At 44.2% G+C, this 22,081-nt stretch overlaps 1 protein-coding gene across 1 annotated transcript in view; it reads left to right on the top strand.

Moving 5' to 3' along the window:
- The first annotated feature begins 10,559 nt into the window (after positions 1-10,559).
- FERMT1 (FERM domain containing kindlin 1) overlaps positions 10,560-22,081 on the top strand; it is a 47,210-nt gene continuing 35,688 nt past the window's right edge. The window contains exon 1 of the mRNA XM_044291885.1: positions 10,560-10,910. The gene's annotated coding sequence lies outside the window, so the exon portion shown is untranslated. The remainder of the gene's footprint in view (positions 10,911-22,081) is intronic.

The raw sequence follows: 22,081 nt of genomic DNA, 5'->3' as shown, positions 1-22,081 counted from the left end.
CTAGTTTGAAGGAACTATAATTCTGGTCATTTTTCTCAGCTCCTTTCAGGGAGCGGCTTGCATAAGCTATCACTCTTTCTTTTCCCTCTTGAATCTGGGCTAACACAGCCCCCAGGCCTCGCTTGCTAGCATCAGTATACAGATGGAAGGGCTTGCTGTAGTCGGGATAACCTAACACGGGAGGCTCGGTCAGTTTCTTTTTTAACAACTGGAACGCTATCTCTCTCTCTTCATTCCACTCAATGAGCACTGGAGTTCTAGGACTTTTCTTGGGCTGCCCCCTCAAGAGTTCCTGGAGAGGATCGGCTATTTGAGCAAAATGGGGGATGAAACGTCTATAGTAGCCGGCAAAACCAAGGAAACCCCTCACCTCTTTGACGGTAGTGGGTACCGGCCAGTTACGGACAGCCGCTAACTTATCAGGGTCAGGTTGTACGCCCTCTCCGCTTACCACATGCCCCAGGTATTTTACCGCAGGTTTGAGCAAGTGGCATTTAGATGGCTTTACCTTCAGGCCATATTTGAAAAGGATTTCAAAGACCTCTGCTAAGTGTTTCAGGTGGTCTTCATATGTTTTTGAGTACACAATGACGTCATCTAGATACAGCAGCACTGTTTCGAAGTTTTTGTGACCCAAACACCGCTCCATTAGTCTCTGGAAAGTTCCTGGGGCATTACATAACCCGAACGGCATACAATTGAATTCGAACAGGCCCATGGGAGTGGTGAAAGCAGTCTTTTCCCTATCTGCCGGGGCCATGGGTACTTGCCAGTAGCCACTGGTCAAGTCCAATGTGGAGAAATAGGCAGCGGAGCCCAGAGCAGTTAGTGACTCTTCAATGCGGGGCAGTGGGTATGCGTCTTTGTGGGTTATTTGGTTAATTTTTCTATAGTCCACGCAGAAACGGATACCACCATCCTTCTTCTTTACAAGGACCAGGGGTGCCGCCCACGGGCTACGACTGTCCCGGATTACATTAGAGTCTTTCATCTCTTGGATCATTTCTTTTACAGTCTGATATGAAGTAGGCGGTAAGGGTCGGTATCTCTCCTTGATAGGAGGATGAGAGCCAGTAGGTATGGTGTGTTGTATGGCACTAACCTCTCCATAATCAGCAGCATGTTTACTGAAGGCCTGGTGGTGCTCTTTGACAAGCCGTAGTATCCCTTCTTGTTGATGTTGGGGGGTAGTCTCGTCCCCGACATGTAGCTCTTCCCACCAGGGTACTTGTGACTGGGGCACCGGCGGACATCCGCTGACTGCAGCTGGCGGCTTTTCTGTCACTGGAAGACGGATGATGTCTTGGAAGAACACCTGAGAAAGCTGGGCAACAGGGTAATGCTTAGTAAGCGCCACAGGATGATCACTCAGGTTAATCAGACGGACAGGTACTTTACCTTGGGAGACGTTCACCAGGCACTTGGCAGCTCTCACATAAGGGTAGTTCTCCATCTGGATTGGCTCCACCAGGGCTGGATAATCTTGGCCTTGGACTCCCAGGACAGCACGACACCATAAGAGAGTTTGGGAATTAGGAGGCAAAGTCACAGGCCTATTATCACGAATCTTGGCAGTACAAATTTCTCCTTTCCCGTTAGCAAACCTCTGCTGGGCACTTAACACAGTGATAGTCTTTTGAATCACCCTCTTGGACGCAGAGGAAGCGGTGGGCAGAGTCTGATGTAATACGGCAAGTATTTCAGCATAACAGTTTTTGAAGACATTGGTGCCTAGAATGACAGGATGTCCTCCTCTGTCGCCGGCCTGTACTACTATCACCCCCTGTTGAGGCAAGGTGACTTCTCCCACCTGCAGGGTGGGTTCCCAGTATCCATGGATCTTTACCGGTTTGCCATTGCTGGCGATAATCTCTACCCAGGATTCAGGCGGCTGGGTCAATTGATTGGTGTCCCAGAATCTTTCAAAGGCGGGCAGCTGAATAGTAGTGACCTGAGACCCAGTATCTAATAGGGCTTCAAAGGGGACCCCGTTAATCTCCACATTGATTTTAGGATGGGATCCTACATACCGTGGCATCCAATTTGGATCTTTTGGACCTAGTGTTCTACCTCCCGAGGGGTGGTCCTCAGCCTCAGGGGTTGCCCGTTTAACTGCCAGCAAGTGGATTCTGTGTGTCCCATCTTTTTGCAGTATGTACACACGGGCCGCTGGCGACCCCTATTGCGCCTCCCAGGATCCCTGGGGTGAGTCTCTTGGTATGGAGGTGGGAACGGCTTAGAGGGTGACAGGAACTCCTCTTCTGACATCATAGGTTTTTCCCATTCCTCCATTTTTCTGCACACTCTCTCTAGGCTTTTAGTGAGGTGATTTACTTGCTCTGTCAGCATGGCAATAGTATCGGTAGCTGTAGCTTGAACAGCTTGACCGGCCTCAGCTCGGTTAATGATAAACGGTTTTGACCTGCAGGCTGATAACTCAGGTGGGGTGCTCAACTCTGTAGATACTGCTGACCCCAGAATTTTTATAGCCAGTTCTTTAAAGTCCAGAAAGGTACTGTTGGGGTGTTGGGCGGACAGCATCTTTAATTGGGTCCTTATTTGCTCACTAGCCACTCCAGTAATAAATTGTTCCCTCAGGGTCTGATCCTGGTTATCAGCTTCCTTGGGATCTATCTGGATTACAGCCCCCAAAGCCTCCTGAAGTGATAGGGCATAGTCACGGAGGGACTCACCGGACTTCTGTTTCTTGCCAAAGAAGTGCATCTTTATCTCTGAGGCAGTCCTCGTTTCAAAAGTGGCCCTGAGGCGGGTGAATATCTGCTCTAGAGTACTCCTTTCAGCAGCAGGCCAGGATAATACCTCTCTGCGGGCAGCCCCCTCAAGTTGCGCTAGCAAGATTTCCATTTGCTGCTCGGCATTTATGGGGTACAGTTTGAATAAGGCCAGCAACTTTTCTTTAAAGTCTCTTAGGGTATGGGCCTCTCCGTTATAGCGGGGAAACCATGGGGCCCCAAAATAGTAAGGCATGGTAAAGGGCATCATGCTGGGGGCTATAGGATGATTAGGAGCCGCAAGCTCTCCCGGGTCCGGCCGCTCGGCAACTCCCGGATCTGACATGTTAACTTATTACGAGGTGGCCGCTGGTGACTAAAGGGGCCGGAACAATCCCCTTCCCTCCGGATACAAGTTCTTACCGGAATCGCCGGGTTCGCGCAGGCCAAATCTCGTGAGACTCCGGACGTCCTGTGTACGCGGTGACGTTGCTGACGCAGGAAAAGCAGGGCCGCGGCGGTGCGATGATGAAGAGGGGCGGGATTCTCTGTGTCTTTGAAGGGATCCGCCCACGGAGGTCCTCAGCAGCGCGGGAAACTTTACTCCAGGCGGCCGGTGGCCATCTTGATCACGATTCCCTGACAGCAAGCAGGGTGTTGCAAAGTCCAATAAATCACAGTCCACAAATACGATTTTCCCTCTGGGGGTAGCGCAACACAGTACAGCGCCTCTGATTCCTCCTAGGCACAATTTTAATCCACCGGCTTGGAAATAAAGGGTTACAGTCTTTGCCATACGGTGGTGAAATAGTTAAAGCACACAGTTCACACTTCTCTGCACTGTAGAAGTATGCGGATCCTGTTCGTGACGCCAAAAAGAGCGATGCAGTGTCCCAGGGGGTCAGTAGTGTATGCTGGGCTTTGTAGTGCAGATTGACCACTAACCTGGGATCCACTGTCGTCTTCAATTGGGGCAAATACTGGAACAGGCAGGTATTTAACAGTTCGTGACGCCAGTGTCAATTAAACGGTGACACGCCGTGTATGGTATTGTAAAAGAATGAAGCAAGCATAGGATAGCCAACAAAAACTGGAACTTTTACTGAATATCAGTGAATACAGCTGGTTCTTGGGAGTACAGTATGGCCGGTCTTAGCAAGGCATTATACAGAGTGTTGATTACAGGGGATGCAGTACAGGCGGCTTTTCACACTATTCCTGACTGGTCCTGCTACATGTCACTTTCTCTCCAAGGTCTAAGGCCCTTTATCTGGCGTACCCTTGAAGCTGTCCTTATCTAGTACCTCCTCTGTTATCTTGAGTACCTCTTGCTTTATCTGATCGGCCTCTGTGGTATTCTGTGTCTTCAGGCTGTTTAGCTATGCCCTTCTGTCTTCTATGCATATGGACTCAGGAGGAAACCCTCTCTGCACTGAGTCTGGAAACTTCTACACTTCCTGAACTAGGCCCTAGCCTATTTATACTGAACTGGGGGCTCCCTCTGCTGGCTGTGATAAGGATTGCCAGTAACCGGCCTGACTGGCTTAAAGGGAACTACACATTCAAATCTAGCAGTGTCGGGTAGCCTACCCGTATGCTGCACTTGCTCCACCACGACAGCTTCCATCCACGGAGCGTCAAAAAAGCCGTACCATACGGACAATTTATCAGACTAAGACGCATTAACAGCAGAGACAGCGGTTACCACAGACAAGCAGATGAGTTAAAACAGCGCTTAGTAATGAGGGGTTACCCCGAAGAAGTACTAAGTAGGGATATGGAGAGAGTGGAGAGAAATTTCTCACAAAATAGTCTCCTTAGTAAAAACAAAAATAACCAGAAATTGGATAGTGGTAGCGACCATATTGGTGGCACCAGATTTGCGTTCTCCTTCAAATACAGCCCCATGGCTGACCGTATTCGATCAGTCATTTTTAAGAACTGGGATGTTTTGAGGAGGGACGCAACTCTAAAAGAATTGACAGGACAGAGACCCCTCATTTCCTTTAGAAGGAGTCACACCATTAAGGACAAACTTGTCAGGAGCAGATTTCAAACGGATAGTAGTAAAAATTGGCTCAAACGCAACCTTCCAAAGGGCAACTACAGATGTGGAAACTGTTCACTGTGCACTAATAATTCGCAGAAAAAGAGTATTGAATTTGCTGGCATTAAACACACAGTCAATACCTTTATTAACTGCCGGAGTACTTTTTTAGTATATCTATTATTGTGCACATGTGGACGTTTCTACATTGGAAAAACTATCAGATGCCTTTTTGAACGTGTGCGGGAACATTTTAATTCTATTAAGACAGGGAAAGGTTGTCCGAGATTCATAGAGCACATGAGAACCGCACATAATGGTGACACCGATTGCATCTCATTCTCTGGCCTCGAAATTGTGTCCACTCCTCTGCAGGGGGGAGACAGACACCGTCTCCTCCTGCAGAGAGAGGCTAGGTGGATAATACGCACCCAGGCCCTGGGAGAACTCGGGCTCAACGATAGAAATGATCTCAGCCCATTCTTGTAGTGCTTTGTAGTGTAATATTACACTAATATTTGCCGCTTGATTTGCATACTCATTGTAATTACTGCATGGATCTTTGTTTTTCTATGTGCGGTTTGTATATCACCTTGTTTATGCAGGTGCTGCCTGATTCGTCAGTCTTTGTGATGACGGGCTGCGCCGGCTTTTAAAAGGAGTGGTGTAAGAGGCACGCATTGACGCACAGCCAGAAGAAGCGCAGTTAGCGCGAAACGGCCGCCGCTGATCAATGCGTGCCTGTGTACATCCGCCCCCTGCCTGATGTAATCCTGGAATGAATAAAGCTACCGAAGGTTTTTGAAGCACACGGGTGAGTGCCGCTGTTTTCATTTATCTCCTATTACGCTCATAGCGCAAGTAATGTCGCTGTCACCAGCGGCTAATAAAAAATTACACTGAATTAATGTCACTGATATTTAGGACATGCAAACGTTATACAGGAGATGTAGCGCAGGTAATTTCGCAGTCACCAGTGGCTAATAAAAATGACACTGAATTAATGTCACTGATATTTCGGACGCGCTAACATTATACTGGAGATGTAGCGCAGGTAATGTAACTGTCTGCAGCGGACACCGCCTACAGAAATAGCACAATGGATGTCACAGATATTTTTAGGCTGCACACACGTTACACAGGAGATATAGCGCAGATAATGTTGCTGTCACCAGCGGCGAAAAAAATTACTCTGAATGTCACTGATATTTGGGATGCGCTAACGTTATACTGGAGATGTAGCGCAGGTAATGTCGCTGCCACCAGCAGCAAAAAAATTTGACTGAATGTCACTGATATTTCGGATACGCAAACGTTATACAGGAGATGTAGCGCAGGTAATGTAACTGTCCGCAGCGGACACCGTCTACGGAAAAAGTACACTAGATGTCACAGATATTTGTAGGCTGCGCACACGTTAGACAGGAGATATAGCGCAGATAATGTTGCTGTCTGCAGCGGCCAAACAATTGAAAGCTATTTAGCGCAGGTTGCGCTAAAAATATATATTGCTGCCAGATACAACTGTAGTCCTTAAAAGGACTTTTGGGTCTCTAACAATTCCACGCAATTTAGAGCAGGTTGCGCTAATAAATATATTGCTGCCAGATACAACAATAGTCCTTAAAGGGCTTCTGTCACCCCACAAAAGTCATATTTTTTTTTTGGGCTAGTTACATTCCTTATAGCGCGATATAGGAGAATATAATGTTGTCACTTACTTTCATGCAGCCGTTTCTTGAGAAAACGAAGTTTTATAATATGCAAATCCGGTCTCTACCAGCAAGTAGGGCGTCTACTTGCTGGTAGCCGCAGCAGAAAACCGCCCCCTCGTCGTGTTGATTGACAGGGCCAGCCGTGATCTCCTCCTCCGGCCGGCCCTGTCAGTATTTCAAAAATCGCGCGCCTCTGTTCATTCGTCGCAGGCGCTCTGAGATGAGGAGGCTCGTCTCCTCAGAACTCCCTCAGTGCGCCTGCGCCGATGACGTCACCGAAAGAGAAGACGTCATCGGCGCAGGCGCACTGAGGGAGTTCTGAGGAGACGAGCCTCCTCATCTCAGAGCGTCTGCGCCGAATGAACAGAGGCTCGCGATTTTTGAAATACTGACAGGGCCGGCCGGAGGAGGAGATCACGGCTGGCCCTGTCAATCAACACGACGAGGGGGCGGTTTTCTGCTGCGGCTACCAGCAAGTAGACGCCCTACTTGCTGGTAGAGACCGGATTTGCATATTATAAAACTTCGTTTTCTCAAGAAACGGCCGCATGACATTATATTCTCCTATATCGCGCTATAAGGAATGTAACTAGCCAATAAAATATATATTACTTTTGTGGGGTGACAGAAGCCCTTTAAAAGGACTTTTGGGTCTCTAACAAGTTTTTTCAATAAAAATATTACTATTTCACTCCCTACACTGTCTGTCCCTTCTTCAGCACAGCTCTCCCTGACTAAGACTGAGCCGAACACTTGTCATCGGGTGCTATATAGCACACAATGACGCGTTCCGGCCAGCCAATCACTGTAATGCCAGTAACAAACATGGCTATGGCATTACAGTGAGTGGCAGTACTTACCTGCACGTTAATAGGCTGCGTAGCAACCAACAAACGTGCGGGGAGGAGACTCAAGTAAAATTTGTGTTCGGCCAAGCATGCTCGCCCAACACTAGTCATTAGTCTTTTAATCCCGGAAAACTCCTTTAACCTGTTCCGTTCTGCAAAATACAGAATGCACACGGATGTCATACGTATTTTTTGGAATACTTCCAGAAACCATTGTCAGTAAACACATTCCACCGTGCCATCCGCCATTGCCAGCTGAAACTCTACAGTGCAAAGAAGAAGCCATTTCTAAGCAAGATCCACAAGCTCAGGCGTTTTCACTGGGCCAGGGATCATTTAAAATGGAGTGTGGCAAAATGGAAGACTGTTCTGTGGTCAGACGAGTCACGATTCAAAGTTCTTTTTGGAAATCTGGGACGCCATGTCATCCAGACCAAAGAGGACAAGGACAACCCAAGTTATTATCAACGCTCAGTTCAGAAACCTGCATCTCTGATGGTATGGGGTTGCATGAGTGCGTGTGGCATGGGCAGCTTGCATGTCTGGAAAGGCACCATCAATGCAGAAAAATATATTCAGGTTCTAGAACAACATATGCTCCCATCCAGACTTCATCTCTTTCAGGGAAGACCCTGCATTTTTCAACAACATAATGCCAGACCACATTCTGCATCAATCACAACATCATGGCTGCGTAGGAGAAGGATCCTGGTACGGAAATGGCCAGTCTGCAGTCCAGATCTTTCACCTATAGAGAACATTTGGCGCATCATAAAGAGGAAGGTGCAACAAAGAAGGCCCAAGACGATTGAACAGTTAGAGGCCTGTATTAGACAAGAATGAGAGAGCATTCCTATTTCTAAACTTGAGAAACTGGTCTCCTCGGTCTCCAGACGTCTGTTGAGTGTTGTAAGAAGAAGGGGAGATGCCACACAGTGGTGAAAATGCCTTGTCCCAACTTTTTGGGGATTTGTTGACACCATGAAATTCTGACTCAACATATTTTTCCCTTAAAATTGTACTTTTCTCAGTTTAAACTTTTGTTCCGTGATTTATGTTCTATTCTGAATAAAATATTAGAAGTTGGCACCTCCACATCATTGCATTCAGTTTTTATTCACGATTTGTATAGTGTCCCAACTTTTTTGGAATCCGGTTTGTATAGTATTTTATGGTTTGCTGTTATTAAAGCACTGAGGGAGTTGAATATCTTCTCCATATTATAAATTGGTGATTCCACAGATTCTATTTAATCTGCAGCTGATAACAGTTTTATGAAATAATGATCCAGAACAGCAGCAGTATACACAGCAGTGCACATTCCACAGGTGCACTATAGACAGTATCCTTACCCTTGATTTACTTGTACATCTGGGGAACATCAGTGTGGGAGAAATAAAACTGTGAAGGAATTTGTAATTGGACCAATGACTTTAAATAATTTACTAAATCCAAGGGAGTTCATGGTGAAATACTTTTTCCATATACAGTGGGATAATAGAAACCTTAGCTCTGCTAAAATTCCGTGCAACAGTCCAGTCCTGAGAAGTTATGAATGAATTACTAGCAGTTTGTTGTCAAGGTCCAGATGGGTGTTACCAGTTGGGGGTGTCTCTGCACAGTCTGTCACTATCCAATCAGTTCTGCCAGTGTCAGACTGTGCAGGGAAGAAAGGGAAGCAAATGAGCTCTTAACAAGCTCTGCCTCTGATGCCACCAGATGTAAGGCAGCTATCCTATAAGTCAATGTTCGACCCTTTAATCATTTTTTTTTACACACTAAAAGCACACAGAGCTATGGGGACTGGGTATTGCTGATGTGTTAGCGGCCATCTAGCAACCCATGTCCTCAGCTCTATACCCAAAATCCTGGTGACAGGTTCCCTTTATGGACCAGGCCGGTTTTTGCAAATCTGACATATGTCACTTCATGTGGTAATAACTTAGAAAAGCTTTTACTTATCCGAGCCATTCTGAGATTATTATTATTTTGTGACACTTTGTACTTCGTGACAATGACAAATTTGAGTCAATATTTTACACCTTTATTAGTTTAAATAAACCAAAACTTACAAAAAATTGGAAAAAGTCCATTTTTTCTATTTTTTTAAATCTCTGCCTTTAAGGCCTTATGCACACGACCGTTGTTGTGTTCCATTCCGCAAAATGGGGTTCCGTGTTTTCGTTTTTGTTTCCGTGTGTCTTCCTTTATTTTTGGAGGACCACCAGACATAAAGGAAGGTAAAAAAAAGTTTAACAATTGTCAGGAAATGCAAACTACCGTACATGGCATGAGCTTTTTATGATGTTCTCCTTGAACGGATTCCATTTTAGTCTATGGGTGATGAATGATTCAAGTTCAGCAATGGTGCGATGAAAGATAATAATGGGTCAAAAATTCATAATCAATCTAGTCCAGCAATAGAGTCAACCCTTTTTTCTGATTACTATCGTAACCATCATATTAATGGGCGTTTTTAGATTACTCGGTGCACCTTGTACCTCTTGATGTGGTTTCACATCAACAGGGCTGTATACATAGGGCACCTTTTCTATATGTTTGTTTGTCTGTTTATTTGGTAGCCCACCACTTAGCCAGCATCCACCACCTGTCACAATTCGAGGGAACGGCAGGAGGCGGTAGTTTAGGCTCGAGGACAGGGAGTCCCCACCATTAGGGGGCGTCCCTGGGCTGAGGTGTAGCTCAGGGTATCAGCTTAGGGATACTATTCCCCCACCCATTATCAGCTCACCCAGCCATTGGAGGTTCTACCCTTTAAACAATATAGTGGAGTTTGTCATGTCATAAGTGTTTGATTTTCATTAAAAGTTTTTTTTCATATGGGTGATGAATGCATCCGTCAAAGCCTCCCTTTAGCCTATACATCGGGAGTTTATCGCTGCATATATGTTAAACAGAGACAAGAATCCTGATGTGCACACGGCTTTTTTTAATATGTGCACTGAATGGTAACTAAAACAATGTAATAATATTAATATCTAACAGTGTGCTTGATGAAAGTGATCCAATCAGGCAGTGAAATGTACCGTGCTGTGGTGACGTCCTACAGGAAAGAGTTAAACACAATACACAAAAGAACGTAGCCCTCAAGGTACTAAAGTCCAATCACGAATCCTGTGCCTGCAGGATACAGCTTTGTGCTCTTTGGAAATCACACACAGCATTGTTTGCACCTCTCAGCCGACTTGGCAGGTGGTACTGTGCTGGGAAAGAATTTGTGAAATGTTCCAAACTCTTCTCCAGGAGTGTTCAATCCAAGGGGGATCCACACAGAGAGCAGTTTACGGAATTCATGGCTTGCTGCATTGGTGAAGCTGTGAGTCACTTCTGACATGCTGTTACCTGCAGACACAGCAAGGCCTGCGTGTGCCAGAAACCTAGGGCGGGACACTGAACAACAAGCGGAGGGCACCTTCTCAGCTCCTAACCTGCCCCCTTTGCTGTCCTCATCACAGTTGGGTGGAGATTAATTGCTCCTTACCTCAACTGTTTGTTCCTGTTCTCTTTGGAATCCAGGTGGACACAGTACAGAGCGCAGGAAACCTAGGTGAGACCCCTTTTTACGTACTTGTGACCATTTAATTCTAGAATCAATGCTTCTATCTGTTTGGAACTAGTATTAGGGTACAGCCACACTGTCCGGTTTCTTCAGGCAGTTTTGGAAGCCAAACCCAGGAGTGAATTCAAAAAAGAGAAGAAGTTGTATCTGTCCTTTATACTTTCTCTTTTATGATCAGCTCCTGATTTTGGCTTCTATCCAGAAACCTGACCGTGTGGCCGTACCCTTAGGTAGGAAGAGTGCTTCCTTGGTGTTTCTGTCCATGCCTCCGCACCGCAACTTGTTCTATTTTTTTTTGCGGTGCGGACAGATCACGGACCTATTCAAGTTGAATGGGTCTCAATCCAGTCCCGGCCACCGCGCAAAGTTGCCCGTGCATTGGGGACAGCAAATTGCGGTCCCCAATGGACGGAACGGATACACAATGTTCATGTGCAGGAGGCCTTAAGGTGAGAGGTTCTTCACCTCATATATCATTACTGGTTGCACTGATTATTAATGGTCCCTTAATATTGTAATTGTAAGGTTACCGCTGTTTTAGACATAACTAGTGATATGGGTATGGGTGTGCTTATTTTAGTGTTATTTCTTTAGTATTGACTTCTTTTTAGTACTTTGTTTTACTCTTCATTAAGTTCTTTCTAATATAACATAACAGGGACGGTTACCATTTAGATTGACTTCACCATGGTTATTCTAATAGGGTATTCCAGTAGATAATATTATCCCCTATCTACAGGTAGATGATCAGTTTTAGTTTTGTGGAGCTCAATCTATTGATTGCTAGAATGGAGGCCCTCCTCATCTCCACCAGTATGACTGGTGGAGAAGGATAATGGGGAGGGCCTCCATTCTAGCAATCAATGGATTGAGCTCCACAATGGTTGTTGATTAGGAGTCTGTATGGAGCAGCAGCTGTGCATGCTCTTTACTGCTCCACGTACGTTTTGCCATTTTTATGTATAATTTCTGGTTCTACTAATCTGAGTAAGACCTACATGTACCCGACCGTGGGGCTGTGGTGCCAGGGTTGTCAACCATCCAGAAAGTTCTGGACAGTCCATAAAAATAGGTGACTTTTTTCCTGTGTCCGTGAAAAAAAATTCTTATGTCCGTGATTTTTTTGAGGCTGATGGTTCTTGACTAGATTATTTTGGTGATAATTATCATCATTTTACAGCTTACAGTAAACGCTGGCAATGAGTTTTTACCAGTACATTGAGCTATAGACCTGTATTACTTATAATTTTTAGCATTCATTATGGCTTTCTAATTCATTCGTAAAAAATGTTGGCTGTCCTTGATTTTGGGATAAGTTGTCCATAAAAAAGAAAACCTTTGGTTGGCAGCCCTGTGTGGTGCCCATGTTGCGGTCCTCAAAGTGCAGGAAAGCAAAACACCCGGTGTGCACCCTGCATCATAGTCAATAGGTCCGTGACCCGCAAGAAGTGGTGAAAGATAGGACACTTCCTAACTTTTGCAGCGCGGACCCGGAAGCCCACGGAAACACACAGAAGACCTTCCGTGGGCTTCCGCGTCCGAGCCTCTGTGCCGCAAAAGAGAGAACGTGTCTTGTGGATAGCGGACCCATTGAAGTCAACTGCGGTTTGAGGTCCGAAACACAGCACAGCGACCCCACAGTCGTGTGCATGAGGCCTAACCCTGCTTTTATATATATACTGCATGTTAATAGGTCTCATATATATATACAGTAGTTTTGCCTACAATTTTACTTGTCATTCTATGATTTCCCTTTCCAAGTAGCCACTGGCATTGTGAAGGCCTGAGGCTCCAGTTCATTGGGCGAGGTATATCTGTATCTTCTGCAGTTTACTTCTAATAACATGGTTAGGAAATGTCAGATTGCAAACATGATAATTATTACTTGTGTTGATTAGACATTAATTTCAGGGCACTGAGCAGGTGAAAAGGGTTTATAGGTGCATAATAAAAGACAAAAAGTACAGTAAACATAAATGGAGTAACAGACTGGTACAGAAGGAGAGAGGACCCTGCCCTCGAGGGCTTGCGATTAAATGAGCATTACATTTTGTATTATCCAGCCGTAATTTAATTCCAAGTGAGGGCCTTGTATGCACACTCTACTTTACTCTTCACCTTCCTTTGATCTGATGACTAGGAATGATATAGCATCAGCATAAATCAAAGACTTTCCATTCAGATGATTTCTCTCTACACTAGGCTATATAGATCGTTCTATGAGTAGCATTTACACAAGGCATGATCACTACACATTGTTATATAAGTGTGTTAAAGGTGCTGCATACTTTCAATTAAATTCCCCCATTAGGGCAAGTGTAGCTAATAAAGGGATTCAGTTCTTGCAACTGGGGAATTGCAGGGATGCTCTAGACAAATGGCATAGCTGTCAACTAAATTTAGTGGGCACATCTGTCATGTATTTATTAAATCAAGTCTTAAAGGATATGCCTCATCTAAGACATTGATGGCATATCGCTAGGATATGCCACCAATGTCAGATAGGTGCTGGTCCCACCTCTGGGACCCACACCTATGTCCAGAACGGGCGCAAACATGGCGTGCTCTGTTCTATGGGAGTTCTGAAAATAGCCAAGAGAGTTTGCTCACTGTTTTCTGAAGCCTCATAGAAAAGAATGGACTGACATAGATAGGAGATCCAGTGCGTGGCTATTTTCGGCAGTCTCATACAAATGAATGGATGGTGCTCTCCTCTCACTTCACGGGTCCCATTCTAGAGATAGGTGCAGGTCCCAGAAGTGAAATGCGATATGCCACAAATATATCAAATGAGACAACACATTTTAACTTTTGTTATATCAGTGGTCCCTACCCGTTGCCTCACTGCTCCTGTGTGCACAGCTTATTCTTATCTAGTACAGTACTTGGCAGGCCTCCTTAGAGTATTGGAAGGGTGCCTAAGAAATAGGTTCTATTTAGCTCGTTTCTGGCAAAGGTGTGCTATTGTCTTGGTTGTCTGCCATGTACCGAACTCTGCCTGTTCTTCTTTCTGAACCTGTGCTGCCCGCCCTGATCTTTAGACTGTTTACGTCTGTCCTGACCTTGGCTTGTTTCCTGACTATGGTTTTCCTGATCCCTCCAGTATCTCGTAGATATCCAGAAAAATAAAAAACGGAGACAGCACGTCCAAAAAGGTGCAAAAAGTGGAATTTATTCCGGATGCAACGTTTCGGCTGCGTGTTAGCCTTTTTCAAGCAAGCATTGTTTTGCTTGAAAAAGGCTAACACGCAGCCGAAACGTTGCATCCAGAATAAATTCCACTTTTTGCACCTTTTTGGACGTGCTGTCTCCGTTTTTTATTTTTCTGGATATCTACAAGTTGTTCTACTAGGGGCTTTTTACCACCCCTCCTGGAGACGAGCACCCGATACATTATTACCAAGGAGTGCTGTCCACCCATATTTTTTCGCCCTCCAGTATCTCTTGATTCTCGTATGTCAACAGTCACTAAACAGAGACTACCCCAATAGGTAGCGGCCTGGTTGTTCCCCTCCAATGGGGTACAGATCCTTGTACAGTGGTTAAAGTGTGATGTTCAGGGTGGCCATTTAGGAGTAGTCCTAAGTCAAATCTGTTCAGTGGTGCAGTGGACTACAAAACAGCTGATCAAGACTCTTCCAGTAGGCCAGGAATTTGAGTGTAGAAGACCAACCAGGGCAATTCCTATTCATGCTCAAACACTGCAAGATCCAATGCTCAAACACAAAAAGATCCAATGTCCTGTTCTGACACCTTTCTATCATAGTTAGTAACAACTTTTTCAGCAATTTGTGCTACAACAGATCTTCTGAAGGAACAGACCAGGCAGACTAGCCTTCATTCCCCACAAGCATCAGTGAGCCGTGACCGTCCATGCCCTGTTCAAAGATGTTCTTCCTTGGGCCACTTTTGGAGGATACCAACCACTGCATACTTAGAACATCCAACAAGATCTCTAGTTTTGGAGATGCTCTGAACCAGTTGTCAAGTCGCTATGATTTGGCCCACATAGCCTTATGTTTCTCTATTTCTCCTGCTTTCAACATATCAACTTCAAGAACTGACTGTTCACGTGCTTTCGAATATATCTCACCCCTCAACAGGAGCCATTATTAAAAGACAATCAGTGCTATCTACTTCACCCATCAGTAGTTTTAAGGTTATAGCTTATAAGTGTGGATGTTACATCACCAATGTACTATACAAGAACATCTCTAATACAAAGTATGCCCTTACAGAAATTCTGACCAAGCCAGTTTAGGTGGAGTGGACTGAATCAAACTGAATGCAAAGGCAAAACTTTATCAGCTAAAAACTCCTAACCAAATATCTAGATAACATCACAGCACATCTTAGAATGTTTTATGCTTTTCCCCCCCAAACTACTCCAACCCAATAAAGCAAAACATATCCATTTTCCAATATACAACTATATCCCTTTTGTCAGTGTGGCTTCCCAGCTTCAATTTACCAGCTTATATCTCATCTCAGTGTGAGGGCAAGTCCTACACCTGAGAAGATAGGAAAGTGGTTATCTGCTTTAGCCTTGTGAGTTACTATAAGCAGCTACATACAGTGTGCCCCAGTGTATGTTCACGAGACAGATTTAGAGGGAGTCTGTCAGGTATTTTCACCAATATGACTAACAGCATTGCCCCACAGAAGATTGCAAACACATTCCAAACATCCCTGGGTGCACTTTGTGTCTTTATTCCGCGTCCAGGAAAATAACTTTTATTCTGCAGAAAAACGGCTCCCAAGTCTCCGGTTGGACGGGCTTTGCTTTGGGCACTTGGGAGCTGTTTTTCAGCAGAATAAGGCCTCATGCACACGACCGTTGCTGTGGTCCGCATCCGAGCCGCATTTTTTGCGGCTCGGGTGCGGACCCATTCACTTCAAAGGGGCCTGCAAAAGATGCGGACAGCACTCTGTGTGCTGTCCGTATCCGTTGCTCCGTTCCGTGGTCCGCAAAAATAATATAGCATGTCCTATTCTTGTCCATTTTGCGGACAGGAATAGGCATTTCTACAATGGGCCGCCCCTTCCGCAAATTGTGGAAGGCACACGGGCGGCTTCCGCAAAAACGGAATGGTCGTGTGCATGAGGCCTAAAAGTGCTTTTCCTGGACGCGGAATAAAGACACACAAAAAGCACCCAGTTATGTTTGGAATGTGTTTGCAATCTTCTGTAGGGAAATGCTGTTAGTTAGGGCTCATGCACACAACCGTATTATGCGGTCCGCAAAACACAGATCCACAAAAAATACAGACGACATCTTTATTGCATCCGTTTTTTTGCGGATCCATTATAACCATGCCTATCCCTGCCCGCAAAATGGACAAGAATAGGACATGTTCTATTTTTTTGTGGAACGGCCATGCAGACATATGGAAAAGGAATGCAAACTGAGATATTTCCGTTTTTTTTTGCGGACCCATTGAAAAAAAATACGTTTGTGTGCATGACCCCTAATGGAGCTACCAGCCACTTATTTCCACGGATCACTTTTTGCTGCAGCAGTTGTAAAAACCTAGCAACGTGCATGTAACAAGTCCATCGTGTGAACATATCTTTACAATCACTTTTTACTTTATGTCTTCCTTTATCTTCATTTTTAAAGCTACATTTCCAAATTCTAGTGATTGATGAAATACTACCACCTGCCGAATATTTGGACAGGTCATGGAGGGTTATCGGAGGTCACCACATTTCCCAACATGTTAAACATGTTCAGTAACGACCATCAATAATCCAGATTGTTATCTAGATTGGGTCGTGTTGGATTACAAAGGTTATTTTATTAGGCCCAATACTGATATAGCAATGTGTGGTTATATCTAGTGCCAAGAATAGCAATGTCCAAATATCAGTAATGTCCATCACGTAAAGATATTCATAATGGAGTGCAGCTACCCAGGGCTTCTAATTAGAGTATAATATACCCGGATTCTACATTGCCCTGAATCTTGTAGGTTTAGGCTCAGGAGAGGTGCTGCTGCTGCAAATATAGTTTGCTTCAAGGGGTTGTCACTTCAGCAAATAGCTTTTATTATTTAAAGGAAGTTAATACAAGGCACTTACTAATGTATTGTGATTGTCCATGTTGCTTCCTTTGTTGGCTGGATTCATTTTTCCATCACATTATACTCTGCTCCTTTCCATGGTTACAGACCACCCTGCAATCCAATAGTGGTGGTCGTGCTTGCACAATATAGGAAAAAGTGCTGGCCTCTCTGGTGGCCGGAACCATGGGAGCACACATATCCTACTGCTTTTTCCTATTGTGTGCAAGCACGACCACCACTGATGGATTGCAGAGTGGTCATAACCATGGAAACAAGCAGAGTATAATGTGATGGACAAATGAATCCAGGCAGCAAAGGAAGCAATATGGACAATCACAATATATTAGTAAGTGCCTTGTATTAACTTCCTTTACATAATAAATGCTATTTGCTGAAGTGAGACAATCCCTTTAAGTACATAGATACGGTACATAGGCAGATGGATAGGCAGATGGATATTAGATTGATGATAGATAGATACTATTCATCCAGGGTGAAATATTACCAGTAACGAATTCCCTTAGTACTATGGGTAACAGCACTGGTTCTCAAGAGTGGCTGGAAGTTCACATACTGTACTTTTGCCCTTCTAGCCAATGAAACAATAAAGTCATATGAAAATACTGTAGAATAGAATATTTAAGATTGTGTAAACAGGCCTATTATACGGTTACACATTATAATGTTATTTAAATTAATTTGTTGTATAGGATTCTGTTTATATTTTTTATGAAAGGCTGATATACTGTAGCTGATGTTCTTCACTCAACGCAGCATAGCAATCGCCATTTTATTAAATGAGCTTCCATTATTTCAGCAGTCCGCTGCTTTGTATCAGCCGGCACATACCGTAGCTGTCTTCCATCCAGTGGTTTCTCAGAACCAGCAGCAGGACTCCATGTTTACCTGCTAACACGACCGGACATGCTTCCCAAAACGTCTATGCACACAGTGTCTGCCCTCGGGAGAGTGAAATTACAGGAATGCAGATAAACTTGATGAATGCCTTCTGTGCATAATTTAGCTGTAAATTCCAGATTGCACGATGTCAATAGCTGTAACAATATTTTTTTTGCAATCTTGTATTCAGAATAGCAGGCATGCAGGCAGTGTGGTCACACTTCAGGGACGTATCTTGCGTGTAAAAAATAAAAAGTTATTAGACTTTAGAAAAGTGCAAACACAAAGCAGGAGTTATAAGTTAAAGAGAACCTGTAAAGTCCCCTGACATGTCTGTGTTACGGTTGAGCGAACCCGTGGAAGTTGTGGTTCGCCGGGTTCGGCCAAACTTCAGGTCAAAGTTCGGGTTCGGGACCCAAACTTTACCCCCAACCTGGACCCCATTTAAGTCACTGGGGACCCAAACTTCAATTTATTATTTATATTATTAAATAATAGCATTCTTAAGACAGAATGCTAAATATAATGTCTATTGAGGGGTTAAAAAAAAAAAACTCACCTCATCCAATTAATCGCACAGCTGGAATCTTCTTTTCTTCAGGACCTGCAAAAGGACCTGCGGTGACGTCACCGCGCTCACCAAAATCACCCAAACACCAAACCCGAACTTCAGTGAAAAAGTCCGGGTTCGGGTCCAGGTACCCGAACTCGCAAAGTTCGGTACGAACCCAAACTTTGCAGTTCAGATTCGCTCAACTCTACTCTGTGTTAGTAACTACTTGCATTGTCCATGTAAAAATTCTGGAGCATCTATTCTTCTGACTCTATGTTGCACCATTCCTTTATTATTCCTGATAGAAGTTATGACTAAATTGCTAGCAGTTTGCAATGAAGGTCCAGATGGAAGTTGCTAGTGGAGGGTGTGCTCCTGCACTGGTACACTGGTACAGAAGGAGAGAGGGCCCTGCCCGTGAGGGCTTACAATCTACATGTCCACCACGTGTGAATGCACCCTAATTCTTAGGCTCCTTTCACACTAGCATTAGGCTTTTCTGGCAGGGAAACAGCCTGACGGATCCGTACTAACGCTTACATAGGTTTACTGCCGGAAGCCCGGCCCTGCATGTTTGCCGTGCTGCGGCCGCATCTCCGAAATTACGTTAGTACAGATCCAACAGGCTGTCCCCCTGCCAGAACAGCCTGCCGGACAAGCCTAACGCCAGTGTGAAAGAAGCCTTAGGCCTCATGCACAGGACCGTTGTTTGGCTCTGCATTAGTGTTGATCCAGCACCAAAGTGCTTGGGTTTCAGGTGCTCGAGTAGAACACTTTGCGATGCTCGGTTGCTCTACAGAGCACCAGAGCACAATGGAAGTCAATGGGAGAAACCGAGCATTAAACCAGACACCCCCTGCTCTGAAGAGGGGAGGGTGCCAGGTCCCACTGAGGTCTATGCAGAAGATCGCTGTACAGTGAGGTAATCCCCCAGTGTGAGTCCGTGGCTTAGGAGTCCCTGCTCTGACTCCATATATAGGTCCATACATGGAGTCAGTGCTTGTGGACACCCAGTGTATTTAATTCTAATTTAGTCTCTATTTCTGAAAGTTGAATGATAAACTATGTCAGAAAAATCTCATAGTAGTTTGTTATGTAGTAAATATTCCTATACAGCAGAAGTATCATTTCATATTTCAGTGCAGGTTAACATGTAGCTGTATAGTGTAGTGGTTAAAGTTCTTGGCTCTAATGTAGAAGGTTGTGAGTTCAAGTCCTGGCCGAAATGTTTCAGAAATAGAGGCTAAATTAAATTGATATATTATTTTTTTTTGTAATTGTAAAAAATGTATAAGGAAAAGAGGAGTGTAGCAGCTCTCACCTGCCCTTCCTTTGATTGTGAGCACGGACAGCCCGTGTCAGGTGCGGGCGGCAATGGAAAAAAGAAGTTGAGAAAATCCAGCTCCACTTAGATAAAGGAATATGCGTTTATTCAGCTTGCGGTTAAAAACTCATCCACGGATTACAAAATAGCAGTCTTGTCTAAGCTTTTTCGGGCTACCAGAGACAATTCCAGCCCTTCTTCATGACACAGAAAAACATTAAAAGTGAGACCTTTTATAGGGGAGGGTGCACCTGTGTTCACTAATTGTTCCCACAGGCCTGTAACCGCCCCCAGAAAGAGGTACCACACCTTCAGTTAACTCTTCATATGAAAATCAAATAAAAGAAAAAACAAAAATATATAACCATATGTATGCATAGAGAAAATATATATGGCTGATAGCTATGCAAAAACTATGTCATACAAGGATATACATATATAGAGGATACATGGGATATAAACTGAATATGTAACAATATTTTGCCAGAATATGATGGAATGTAATGGAAATCATATCATCAGAGAATTAAGTACTATGATACTTCCAGAGAAAAGAGGAGTTCACATATCAGATCCCTGGTATGTGAATTATTGCTGCATGATCAGATCTAAGCGTTTGTTGAGCCCCTCAGGTTGACGTGTGTTCAGCGAAAAAATCCAGAAGGATTCTCTATTCAATAGTTTCCTTCTATAATCTCCTCCACGCTTGGGCAAAAAAACTTTTTCTATGCCTTGTACTACCATCTCTGATGTGTCCCCATCATGGCAGACAGCAAAATGCAGACTAGCTGCAGACACATTGCGACTGCCATGATGGGGCACATCAGAGATGTGTTTGCGTATCCTGGATTTTATAGCATTAATAGTGCAACCCACGTATTGCAATTTACATTTTGTGCAAGTGATCAAATAAACAGCGTGGGTTGTATTGCAGTTGAGATACGCTTTCATTGGAAAAACTCTATTATTTACTGTTGAGGAAAAGGTCTTGGATTTAATCATGTGTGTGCAGCAAATGCATCTGTGGTGTCCGCACTTGTAACTCCCCTTGGTCCTAAGCCACACAGGTTGCAACTTTTTCTCCTCTTGATATAGACTAGGACTGACATAGTTTGCAATTGTGGGCGCCCTTCTAGCTGCACATTTAACCCCATCTGCAACTATGTCAGTCCATTGACCATCATAAGACAGGACAGGAAAATGTTTTTTTATAATATGACAAATCTGTTGGTACTCTGTACTATATTGGGTCACAAACAAATTATTCCTTTTGTCCTTGTCCTTGATATTACAGTTTTTATTTCTGTTTTTGTCTTTACTGTTGGTGTCTACATCAAGAGGTGGAACCTCCCTTTGCAATGAATCTTGCTGTTTAGAATACAGGAGGGATCCCCTTTCAATGGTGGAGACCTGAACTATGGCATTTTTTATGTGTTTTGCACTGTAGCCTCTTTTGCCCAGTCTATGGGAAATATATCCAGCCTCCTCCATAAAGCTATTTTTATCCGTGCAATTTCTTCTTGCACGGATTATTTCCCCCCTGGGTATGTTGGCAGTTACATGTTTTGGATGACATGATGTGGCATGTAATGTGGTATTACCTGCCATAGGTTTCCTATATGTGCAGGTAGATACCTGACTGGTGGCGGGGTCCCCCCTCAGGCGCAAATCCAAAAAAGCCACCTCCAATGTGTCATGGTGGACACTAAGGCCCCATGCACACGGCCGTTGCTGTGCCGGCAGCAGGGAGCGCACGGCGTCATAGCAACCAGTGACGCCGTGCGCTCCTGCTCTCAGGAGGGATCCAGGCCGCGGTTCCACGGCCCGCACACGGCTGTGAACAACGGCCGTGTGCATGGGGCCTAAAGGAGATGGTCTCCACACAGGAATTGATGTAACCACAAAAGGATGGTATGGCTGCCACATCGCCCGTCCAAATCAGGATCAGGTCATCAATGTAACGGCCATACCACCTGTAAAAAATGTATGGCCCAAAATAAATGTGTGATTACAAAAGAAATATATATATATATATATATATATATATATATAATCATACTTCTGATATATATGAATGCATAATATGTGGGAAACTACTACTAATGTTTTTAGCCATAATATATTTACATATATTATAATATACTGTATTATATATTCTAAATATATATATTAATATATGTAAATATATTAAGGTAAAAACATATATATATATAAAAATTAAATTTAGCCTCTATTTCTGAAAAGTTTCTGCCAGGAATTGAATTCACAATCTTCTACATTAGAGGCAAGAACCTTAACCACTACACTATACAGCTAC

This window comes from Bufo gargarizans, chromosome 4 (genome assembly GCF_014858855.1).
Source record: "Bufo gargarizans isolate SCDJY-AF-19 chromosome 4, ASM1485885v1, whole genome shotgun sequence".
NCBI classification, from domain to species: domain Eukaryota; kingdom Metazoa; phylum Chordata; class Amphibia; order Anura; family Bufonidae; genus Bufo; species Bufo gargarizans.
Note: the sequence above shows the minus strand (reverse complement) of the source record. Positions and strands in the feature narration are given on the sequence as shown.